General features: G+C 34.1%; 1 long non-coding RNA gene across 1 annotated transcript; it reads right to left on the bottom strand.

Moving 5' to 3' along the window:
* Positions 1–363: 363 nt before the first annotated feature.
* LOC107852320 lies at positions 364–9,500 on the bottom strand. Its single transcript, XR_001669399.2, has 3 exons — positions 9,365–9,500; positions 6,620–6,675; positions 364–532 (listed from the first exon to the last, which is right to left on the bottom strand). It is a non-coding gene; the product is annotated as an uncharacterized LOC107852320 (long non-coding RNA).
* Positions 9,501–10,496: the final 996 nt, after the last annotated feature.

Here is a 10,496-nt window from a genome sequence, read left to right as displayed (position 1 = left end):
AAAAATAGGTGACGACTCTGTGCATAAATTAATTCTTTTTAGAGTCCAAGAAGTCATGCTTGTTTAACCTTGATGAAAACAAGGCATGACAAATGGTAATGTCACGATCCGAGACTACCCCTAGTTGTAACACGGTGCTTGAAACCACAAGTGATCCCAAGCTAACCTATGAACTGGCATACTGCTAGAGCAACTGATTTAAACTGTATAAAAACTAAATTTGCTGAGCGAAAGCATAATCATGAGAAAGACTTAATAAATAAAATACCGATAAAGTTTGCAACATAATAAAACTGAAGAGAGAAACTTGAATTACATGTAGTGACTCTGACTGACTATCTATGAAGCCTCTACTATATTAACTATAGATAGCTAGTACATGCCTCCAACTACCACTAATTAATACATATGTATAATCAAAATACAACACATGAACTGCAATGGACTGGAGTCCCCGAAACAAAATAACTTATCACCTGCTGGCTGAAAGCTGAGAACTGCTTGATTAGGATGTTTGGGCTACAACTTGTACCTACATTATGAAACAATGTAGCCACACAGACGTATATGTGGTCAATATTTCTAAAATGTACTGAATAAGTGTTGGTGAATGCAATAAGTAAAACTGAATAGATACATAATCTAAAACATGTATGCTAAGTGCAGCTAGACTCACCAAGAGACATAAATTATCTGAAAGCTGAAGTATCTTAAAACATGAGCAACAAACATAATATAATAAGCTGGTGAATCATTACACTTAGATTTTTAAATCTTTACTTTTGTAGAATAAGTTGAACTGAAGCTGGGAAGCGATAAAACATGAATACTATATGTAAATTTTATGTAAAGCTGAACATGCTGTAAAACTGAACTGAGGATCATTTATATATACTGAGCATGAAAACATGAAGATGTAAAATTGAGAATGCATGACCAAGCATAAACATGTACTGAAATAATTTGTAATCTGACTGACCGAATCATTGTTATCTGCATAACTAGATAACTGAGATATGTATAACTGAATAGCTGATATCTATATACTTGGCCATCCAAACTTGAACTGACATACTCTGAATACTGAACTAAGACTGTGGGAGCTAACTACAACCGACATGCCCCAATCTGAGCTATCAGGGTCCAACCTGTAGCTCCAGTTGGAAAGGTACTGGTACCTTGCCAGGGGTACCAACACATGACTGATGATGTGGATCCACAAGGCTGATGTCCCGAAGAAAGAGGGTGCCATGCCTCTACTGACGGAGGACGCCTCATAATCTATGATGGCATCATAGGTTTGGAACTTAGGGATTGCTACTAACGACTCATGCCTCTACTGACGGGGAAGCTGCCATCTCTGCATTCACTAGGTGCTAAGTGTTACTCCCAATTGAATGACACAAGTGTTATTATTTGTTTAACATGACATGGTACTGTACTTGTAAGTTCTCAGCATGAACATAATATTCTGAATATAGTATTAAAATCATAGTCTGACTGATTTGTAACTTTAAAAATAAGGACATGTAGAAACAAATAGGTAGTGGGTGTTCATAACCCGCCAGCACTGAATGATTTCAAAATTCGATAACAACACTTAAAAATAGTGGTATGAACTAATAGTTCAAAGACCCAAAACATAAGACATTTCAATAAATAAGTGAGAAATATGAATTTAAACATGAGAATGTGTTAAACTTGAGAGGACAACATATTTACATGGTTTAATACATAACTTGATGATTTAGCATGAAATCACTTGAATATGAAATGGGTAATTGAAATTTAAAACATGAAATAACCTAATTTACATGGAAAAACATGTTGACATGACTTAAATTCAAATTTATAAAAATACATAGATTAAATTCATAATTTACAAGGATAATTTCACAAAAGAAGATTAGAATCTATACTTTAACAAAAAAAAAAAGATTTTGGGACTCAGTGGGTGGAAGAAACCCATTGATGAATACCCCACATACCTCAATTAGATGATTCTTGAAGAAATCTTGAAATTAGAACATGAATTCTTGAGTTCTTGGGGGAAAACGCTTGAATTTCTTGTTCTTGAGAAGAAATCCTAATTTCTTTTCTCTTGAGAGTGCAGAGGGGAGTAAACATTGAATACTGACTAATCATGTAAAATTATTATTTATAGGGTGACTTAAGTCGCGGGGGTAGGATTTGAGGTGAGGAAAAGACCAAAATACCCCTAAAGAAACAAAAAAATTACAGAAATTTTTTAGTTGATGACAAAGTTGACGGTCCATCAGTTAGGTGATGGCCTTCACCCTAGTCGTCACTTTCAGGTTGGAATTTACCATTTACTAACCTAGGCTGATGGCTCATCACTTAGTTGGCGACTCTTCAGCTCATTTGTCACCTAAGTGACGGCTTGTCAGCTTAGTCATCACCTAGTTGACAGATAGACCTTTCGAAGTAAAATGAGTGTAACTTTCTAACACTGAATTAAGGTAAAACCAGATGCGTTGGAAACAAGACTCAAAGATCTTTCATTTTATATGTAGTATAACACATGAGTCATTGTATTCTAGGAGATACACTCATTTAAAGTTAACTCTTCAAGAATCAGTTATTAAAACTCAATCGATACAAGTATTCTCAACTCAACTTTGCTCTAAGTGCTTCCTATGAACATTTTTCACCTCAAAAACACTTAACACACTAGATAAATGATCATGACACATATATTCATATCCAAATCTTTTGAAGAGAGTTTAAACACGTAGGAACGACAGTTCAAATTCTAGCTCAAAAGTGCAGGGTGTTTCATTATCTCCCCTTTAGAATCATTCATCCTCGAATGATGGGTAGAAACTTAATAAAGATTTAGAAGTATGGAATAATGTAGACATGACGTCTGCTAGTAAAGGATATAGTGAGCTGAAATATTAAAAATTCTATCATGAAACTGATTTCTGAGTTGACTTGACTTTACTGACTATAGGGAGATGATTTATGTTGAGAGTTTCGAACTTATTTGAAATGTTCATGATACAATCATGCATATAGAACTGCAAAGAGATAACTAATTCAATAAAAATTCCAAGAGTTACTGAGGATGGAATAAAGTACGTAGCTTCTCATTAGGAATTATACCTCAACAAAGTATGTATAGGAATCAACGGAAAAAGGGCTTCATGGCATGTCCAAGTACATTATATAAGAACGAATCGTGAGATAATGAGACTTAGGTCGTACAAGGGATATTACAATGTCTGAGCTGGAATACTTGGAAAATTGAGACCATTCACTAAACACTTATAAACTGAATCATGACTATATAGCTGAATCTAAAACATGATGCATGGATTGAACTGAAGTCGCAACTTACATGTATACAAACAAATTACCTCATAGAATTGCCATATTCATGAGCTTTGGATAGTAAGACTAGATTGAAAGATGGAAAACTCTAGGAGTTTATCTAGCTGATTGCCAAACTGAATTGCTGGCTATACGAGCTGAATTATACTGAAAGCTTAGTATTTCTTTAACACTCTTCATAAGAAGCTATAATAACATTAGGGAGCAAAGAATTCTAGGCATGATGCAAGTGAGATATCTGAATAAGAACTCACAACATGGGTACAACTCTATAGCATGGAATATAGGCCTATAAAATATAAGTTAGGATAGAATCACTTTGCCTTAGGCAATACAACTGCTAACTTTCAAGCTTAGCCATATTTCTCAAATATTCCCTCAACTATACTTATCCTCTTAAATACTATGCTCATTTATTCAACCTGCAATTCTCACATAGGCGTTGATAGCTCCATCTACTTAATTTTTAGCTTAACTAAATTCTCTCATTATGTTCAAGCCTACTCGAAACTACAAAGTGCAACACATAACACTATAATATAGTCTAAACCATGAATTTGATACCTATGTATGTTTCACATCTTTCATCTCAAGAATAATTCCTCTTACTACTTCAATAACTAAATTCAATCTCTTACTAAGAATTCAGTAATGCACAATGCATTTATCCACATATATACAAACACACCATTCAAGCCTATCATTATAACCACATATAAACTTCTGATCAACTAACCCATCTGGGAACCTTTACCACATTATCAAATATCTCTTGTCAAAAACAACTCCCATGCACTATCCCTAATAAAACATACATAGAATTCTCAACTAACCATGACATATATCAAAAGCTTTACCTCAATCTTTCTTCAATCTTATAGCCTTATATGAAACAAACATACAAAAATCTTTTCTCAACAAAAAATATTTACTCTCTCCCATCTAAACAATTGATCATCAATTTTTCATCACCACTATCTTAACATTAAAAAGAGGTCACTGAAAGGTTAGAACACGAAGACCCGAAGCATTAAAGAATAACTTTGACACTTATGTGAGGCCTAAAAAATAAAGTATCAAAGGCATGAATTCATTAATAAGATCTAAATTGAGGAAATACATGACATAATCTGAATTTCACTAGTCATTAAGGTGCACCATGAGTTATGGGAACTGAGCATACTGTAAAGCATGAGTACATGAGTCATGAGCTGAATGACCTGAGTTTGGAGTTCATAAATTTATGGAATATGATTTGTAGTGCTGAGTAAACTGAAACTCCTTATACTAGGAATGGGAAACGCATATGATTCTATATAAGTGCATGGACATGAACTATGATCATAGAAATGACATGTAAGTCATGAGTAAATGTCATGATAACTGATGTACAAAAATTTACACTTAGATAAGAATGGGTTGGGTATCTTCCTCCCTAGTGTTGTTCTACAACACATTGACATCACTACTATAATCTGAGAGCCTGACTTGGTTTCTTGTTCTATTATCTCCCTCTTAGCTTTAAGCCACCATTCTATGTCGGTGGACCCCTTTAATAAACTCTAAACTAAACTGCAACCACATTACTCTAGAGTTCGAGATATAATAATACACATAAATAATAAACTCACCCTGAAAGACTACACCTGAATGTGTAAAACCCATTGTTAGTACTTCCTTCTGAGATACAACTCTTTACTTTCTATAGCCCCACTAGTCATCAAATAATAACTTGAACACTTACTAACTTAGAATCTTCATGAGTATCGCTATACCCTGAGTTCACACCATCTAGAATTTTAATTTTTTTTATTAGCTCAATCATCCGAGTTTCAAACTTAGATTGTAGCACTTAAAATGGATATTTCCAATCTTTTAATGAGCTATACTAACTCCATTCTTGAACACTCTCTCAATAAATACTATCCTTAACTTTCTTTGGCTTCAGCAATCATCATCACATACTTACACCCTTCTGACTGCATACCGACCTCACTAAACACATGATTTGTCTTTTTTTTTTCATAGCCTACTAATATCACATCTCTAAGCTTATATTTTTTCCTAAACAATGAGAATGACCATTACACCATCATATCCAACATCAACAACATATACCCATAACTTAGCTGGTAAGAACATCATATACTACATAACTAGCCTCATTCGCACTTAGTAACTTAAAGGTACTATCTAAGCACACACATTATAAAAACTTAGAAATAATACAACCACATATCAGCTTGGTCACTTCTCTAAATCATACCCACATCATCATATTTAATTTTGAATTAATAAACTTAAATTCTTGCATACATTATTTCAAGCCTACTAGCTCACCTTTTATACAACTAGCCCCATATATACATAATCTGCTAAATCCAGATAAACACTATCCCCACTTTATTACTCTTAAAACTTATAGATTCATGCTTCTAACTCTAGGTCATATGATGTCAAAGGATTCTGATAAGGGATCTAAGGGCACATCTGATTATGGCTTAGTGCACAATTTTTATGAACATGAATGAAATCTTTCAAACTTCAGAACTTAAAAGCACAAATGGGATAATTTTAAGCCTACGTGCAATCCCATAACTATCTATAGGGTCTATCTGATGTAAGGATTTAAGCTTGGCTATTTTTGTTCCCTCAAGAATAAAAAAGAGTTGGCACGAATGGATTAACGTAAGAATCTGCATAAGTTCCTTAGAGAACACTTCTACTGCACGATTTGAGATATGAAAGAAGGGAAATATTTCTTAAATGCCTAGTAGCCTCTTGAAAAAAAAAGTACAAACATCTCCGTACCGTTTCATAAAACTCTACTAGATACGACTTCATAGACACCATAGAACACTTGAACTCTGTGCTCTAATACCAAGTTTGTCATGGCTCAAGAGTACCCCCTAGTCCTAGCATGATGCTTGGAACCATAAGTGATCCCAAGCGAACCCATGAACTGGCATACTGCTTGAGCAAATGATTTAAATTGTATAAAAACTAAATTTGTGAGCGAAAGCATAATCATAGGAAAGTCTGGATAAATGAAACACTGATAAGGTTTACAACATAATAAAACTAAAGAAAGAAACTTAAATTACATGTAGTGACTCTGACTGACTATTTATGAAGCCTCTATTATACTGACTATAGATAGCTGGGACATGCTTCCAACTACCACTAATCAAAACACATAGATAATCAAAATATAACATATGAACTGCAATGGACTAGAGTCTCTAGGAAAAAGAGAACTTATCACCTGTTGGCTGAAAGCTGAGAACTACCTGATTATGATGTGTAGGCTACAACTGGTACCTACATTACAAAATAATGTAGCCGTACAAACGTATATGTGGTCAGTATTTCTGGAATGTACTGATAAGTATGGGTGAATGCAATAAGTAAAATTGAATAGATACATAATCTTAAAACATGCATGCTAAGTGCAGGTAGACTCACCAAGAGACTAAAATCAACTGAAAGCTGAAATATCTTAAGACATGAGTAACAAACATAATCTGATAAGCTGGTGAATCACTACACTTAGTTTCTTAAATCTTTACTTTTGTAGAATAAGTAAAACTAAAACTGGAAAGCGATAAAACATGAATACTGTATGTAAATCTCATGTAAAGCTGAACATGCTGTAAAACTGAAATAAGGATCATGTGTGGATACTGAGCATGAAAACATGAACATGTAAAACTAAGAATGCATGACCAAGCATAAACATGTACTAAAATAATTTGTAATCTGAATGATCGAATCACTGTTATCTGCATAACTGGATAACTGAGATTTGTATAATTGAATAGCTGATATCTGTATATTTGGTCATGCAAACCTGAACTGACATACTCTGAATACTGAACTGAGACTGTGGGAGCTAACTATAACCAACATGCCCCAAACTGAGCTATTAAGGTCCAACTTGTTACTCTAGTTGGAAGGATGCTGGTACCTTTCTAAGGGTACCAACACATGACTGGTGATGTGGATCCATAATGCTGATGTCCCGAAGGACGAGGGTGTCATGCCTCTACTGACGGCAGACCCCTCATAATCTATGGTGGCACCGTAGGTCTAAAACTTAGGGATTGCTACTAATGACTCATGCCTCTACTGATGGGGGAGCTGCCATCCCTGCATTCACTCGGTGCTAAGTGTTACTCCCAATTGAATGACACAAGTGTTATTATTTGTTTAACATGACATGGTACTGTACTTGTAAGTTCTCAGCATGAACATAATATTCTGAATATAGTATTAAAATCATAGTCTGACTGATTTGTAACTTTGAAAATAAGGACATGTAGAAACAAATAGGTAGTGGGTATTCATAACCCACCAGCACTGAATGATTTCAAAATTCGATAACAACACTTAAAAATAGTGGTATGAACTAATAGTTCAAAGACCCAAAACATAAGACATTTCAATAAATAAGTGAGAAACATAAATTTGACCATAGGAATATGTTAAACTTGAGAGGACAATATATTTACATAGTTTAATACATAACTTGATGATTTAGAATGAAATTACTTGATATGACATGGGTAATTGAAATTTAAAACATTAAATAACCTAAATACATGGATAATTTCACAAAAGAAGATTAAAAATCCATACTTGAAAAAAAAAGGATTTTGGGACTCAATGGGTAGAAAGAAACCATTGATGAATACCCTACACACCTTAATTAGATGACTTTGAAGAAAGCTTGAAATTGGAACATGAATTCTTGAGTTCTTGGGGAAGAAAGCTTGAATTTCTTATTCTTGAGAAGGAACCCTAATTTCTTTTCTCTTAAGAGTGAAGAGGAGAGTAAATATTGAAAACTAACTAATCAAGTATAACTATCATTTATAGGGTGATTTAAGTCATGGGGGGTAGGGTTTTAGGTGAGAAAAAGACCAAAATACCCCTAAAGAAATAAAAAAATTGCAGAAATTCTTTAGTTGACGACAAGGTTGACGGCCCGTCAGTTAGGTGAAAGCTCGTCACCCTAGTCGTCACTTTCAGGTTGGAATTTATCGTTTATTGACCTGGGTTGATGGCTCGTCACTTAGTTGATGGCTCGTCTGCTTAGTCGTCACCTAAGTGACGGCTTGTCAGCTTAGACATCACCGAGTTGACAGACAAACACTTCAAAGTAAAATGAGCATAACTTTCTAACATTGAATTAAGGTGACACCAGATGCGTTGGAAGGAAGACTCGAAGATCTTTCATTTGATATATAGTTAAACATATGAGCTGTAATGTTCTAGGAGATACACTTATTTAAAGTTGACCCTTTAAGAATCGGATACTAAAACTCAATCGATACAAGTGTTCTCAACTCAACTTTGCTCTAAGTGCTTCCTATGAATATTTTTTTTACTTCGATAGCACTTAACAGACTAGGTCAATGATCATGACACATATATTCATATCCAAATAATTTGATGAGAGTTTACACATGTAGGAACGACAGTTCAAATTCTAGCTTGAAAGTGTGGGGTGTTACAGGTAAGCTCCAAGCTCCAACTAAATTAAAGTTCAGTAAAATCAACAAATAACACAGTCAACAACAAATAGTTTTCAACAACAGAGAAAACACCAATAAATTAAAAACAGGATCCATCTCTGTCGAGCTATTAATTGTTACTGACATTGGAGCTCCGATGAGCTTTTTCGACAAATCTCAATACCAAAATTCTCAAGGAAAGTAGCCGCAACTCACCAACTCAAAAGCCTCAACTGAATTGAAGCATATTTTGTCAAATTTAGAAATTGGGATTTTCAACAATAAAAAAAATCAAATTTAGGTGACGGAGCTTTAGTCAACGAAATATGCAAGACTCAGTCCTAACTTGCTCAAGGTAGAGATGGTAATGTTTTCCCTCAAATAGACATTAACAATAGAAAATAGATATTTTAGTAACCTATGTTGAAGTTTAAATAGAATAAAATGCACATAAAAACAAAAAATAATCAACAAAAATAAAGAAATGTACTTACGTTGAAGCTCAAATCGGAGGAGTTTATGGAGAATTTGAAGAAAAAAGACAGAAATTGTAAGAGGGAAGCTTGGATAGATTAATGGAGTACTGCGTAAGAGAGAGCTGGTAATAAATGTGTGTTATTACAGAAAATATACAACATATGCCATTTTGGGGTATTTTTGCAAAGTTAGGTCATTTTACTTTTAAATGATTGTTGTGGCTGACATTATGTGTAATTTTTTTTTAAATTATACTATTTATACATGACTAAAATTTTCTTTTATATATATAATAAATATCGAATTTCCTTCGATTAGTTTTTCTTCAAAATTTGAACCCCTTCGAGGAAGTCCTGGCTCCGCCTCTGCTCTCTATCATTTAATATAGTAAATATTTAGTTCTTTTGTTTAGCGCTACTTGATTCTTAAGGGAAGAATTTTGATATTGAGTGGAAGTTCATTTGAATTCAATGGATTAAAAACTGCAACATCAAAAAAAGTCTTACTATATATTAGGGGTGTCAATTAGGCGGGTTAGGTTAAAATTGAAGATATTAAATGGGTTAAAGTGGATATCGGGTTGGGTCATGACATGTCCAAATTCACTTTGGATTGAAATGTATTGGGTTAAAATGGGCAAAAATCGGGTTGGGTCTTGACCCGCTCAATTTAACCGCTTAGTCTAAAAAATATTAACATATTAATGTTTACCACTTGTAAAGAAAATAAATTTGAATGGGTTTGAAAAGATGGGAGGGTGGGTAGGGAGTGGGATAAAAATATTTTTTAAAAATTTAATTATTTTTAAATAAAAAATTATTTTGTAAGAAGGGGTGTGGGGGAAGGGGGTGGGGAGGGGGGGGGGTAGGATGGGGTTGAGATAAAAAAAGTATTTTTTAAAAGACATTTAATTTTTTTAAAAAATAAATATTTTTTTCTAAAAAAAATTGAGAGCGGGTGGGGTGTAAGTGTGGGTGTTGGGGTAGGGGTTTAGGAAAGGATGGGGATTGCCGTAAGAGTTTTTCTTTTTTAAAATAACTTTAGTTTTTTTGAAAAATTAATTTCTTTTTTAAGAAAAATATATGTTTGGGGTGGGGGGGGGGGGGGGGGGGGGGTTCAGGGTAGGAAGGGGGGGAATGGGGATGAGGT

The sequence above is a fragment of the Capsicum annuum genome, chromosome 4, assembly GCF_002878395.1.
Source record: "Capsicum annuum cultivar UCD-10X-F1 chromosome 4, UCD10Xv1.1, whole genome shotgun sequence".
NCBI lineage: Eukaryota > Viridiplantae > Streptophyta > Magnoliopsida > Solanales > Solanaceae > Capsicum > Capsicum annuum.
This window is presented reverse-complemented; position numbering and strand designations above follow the sequence as displayed.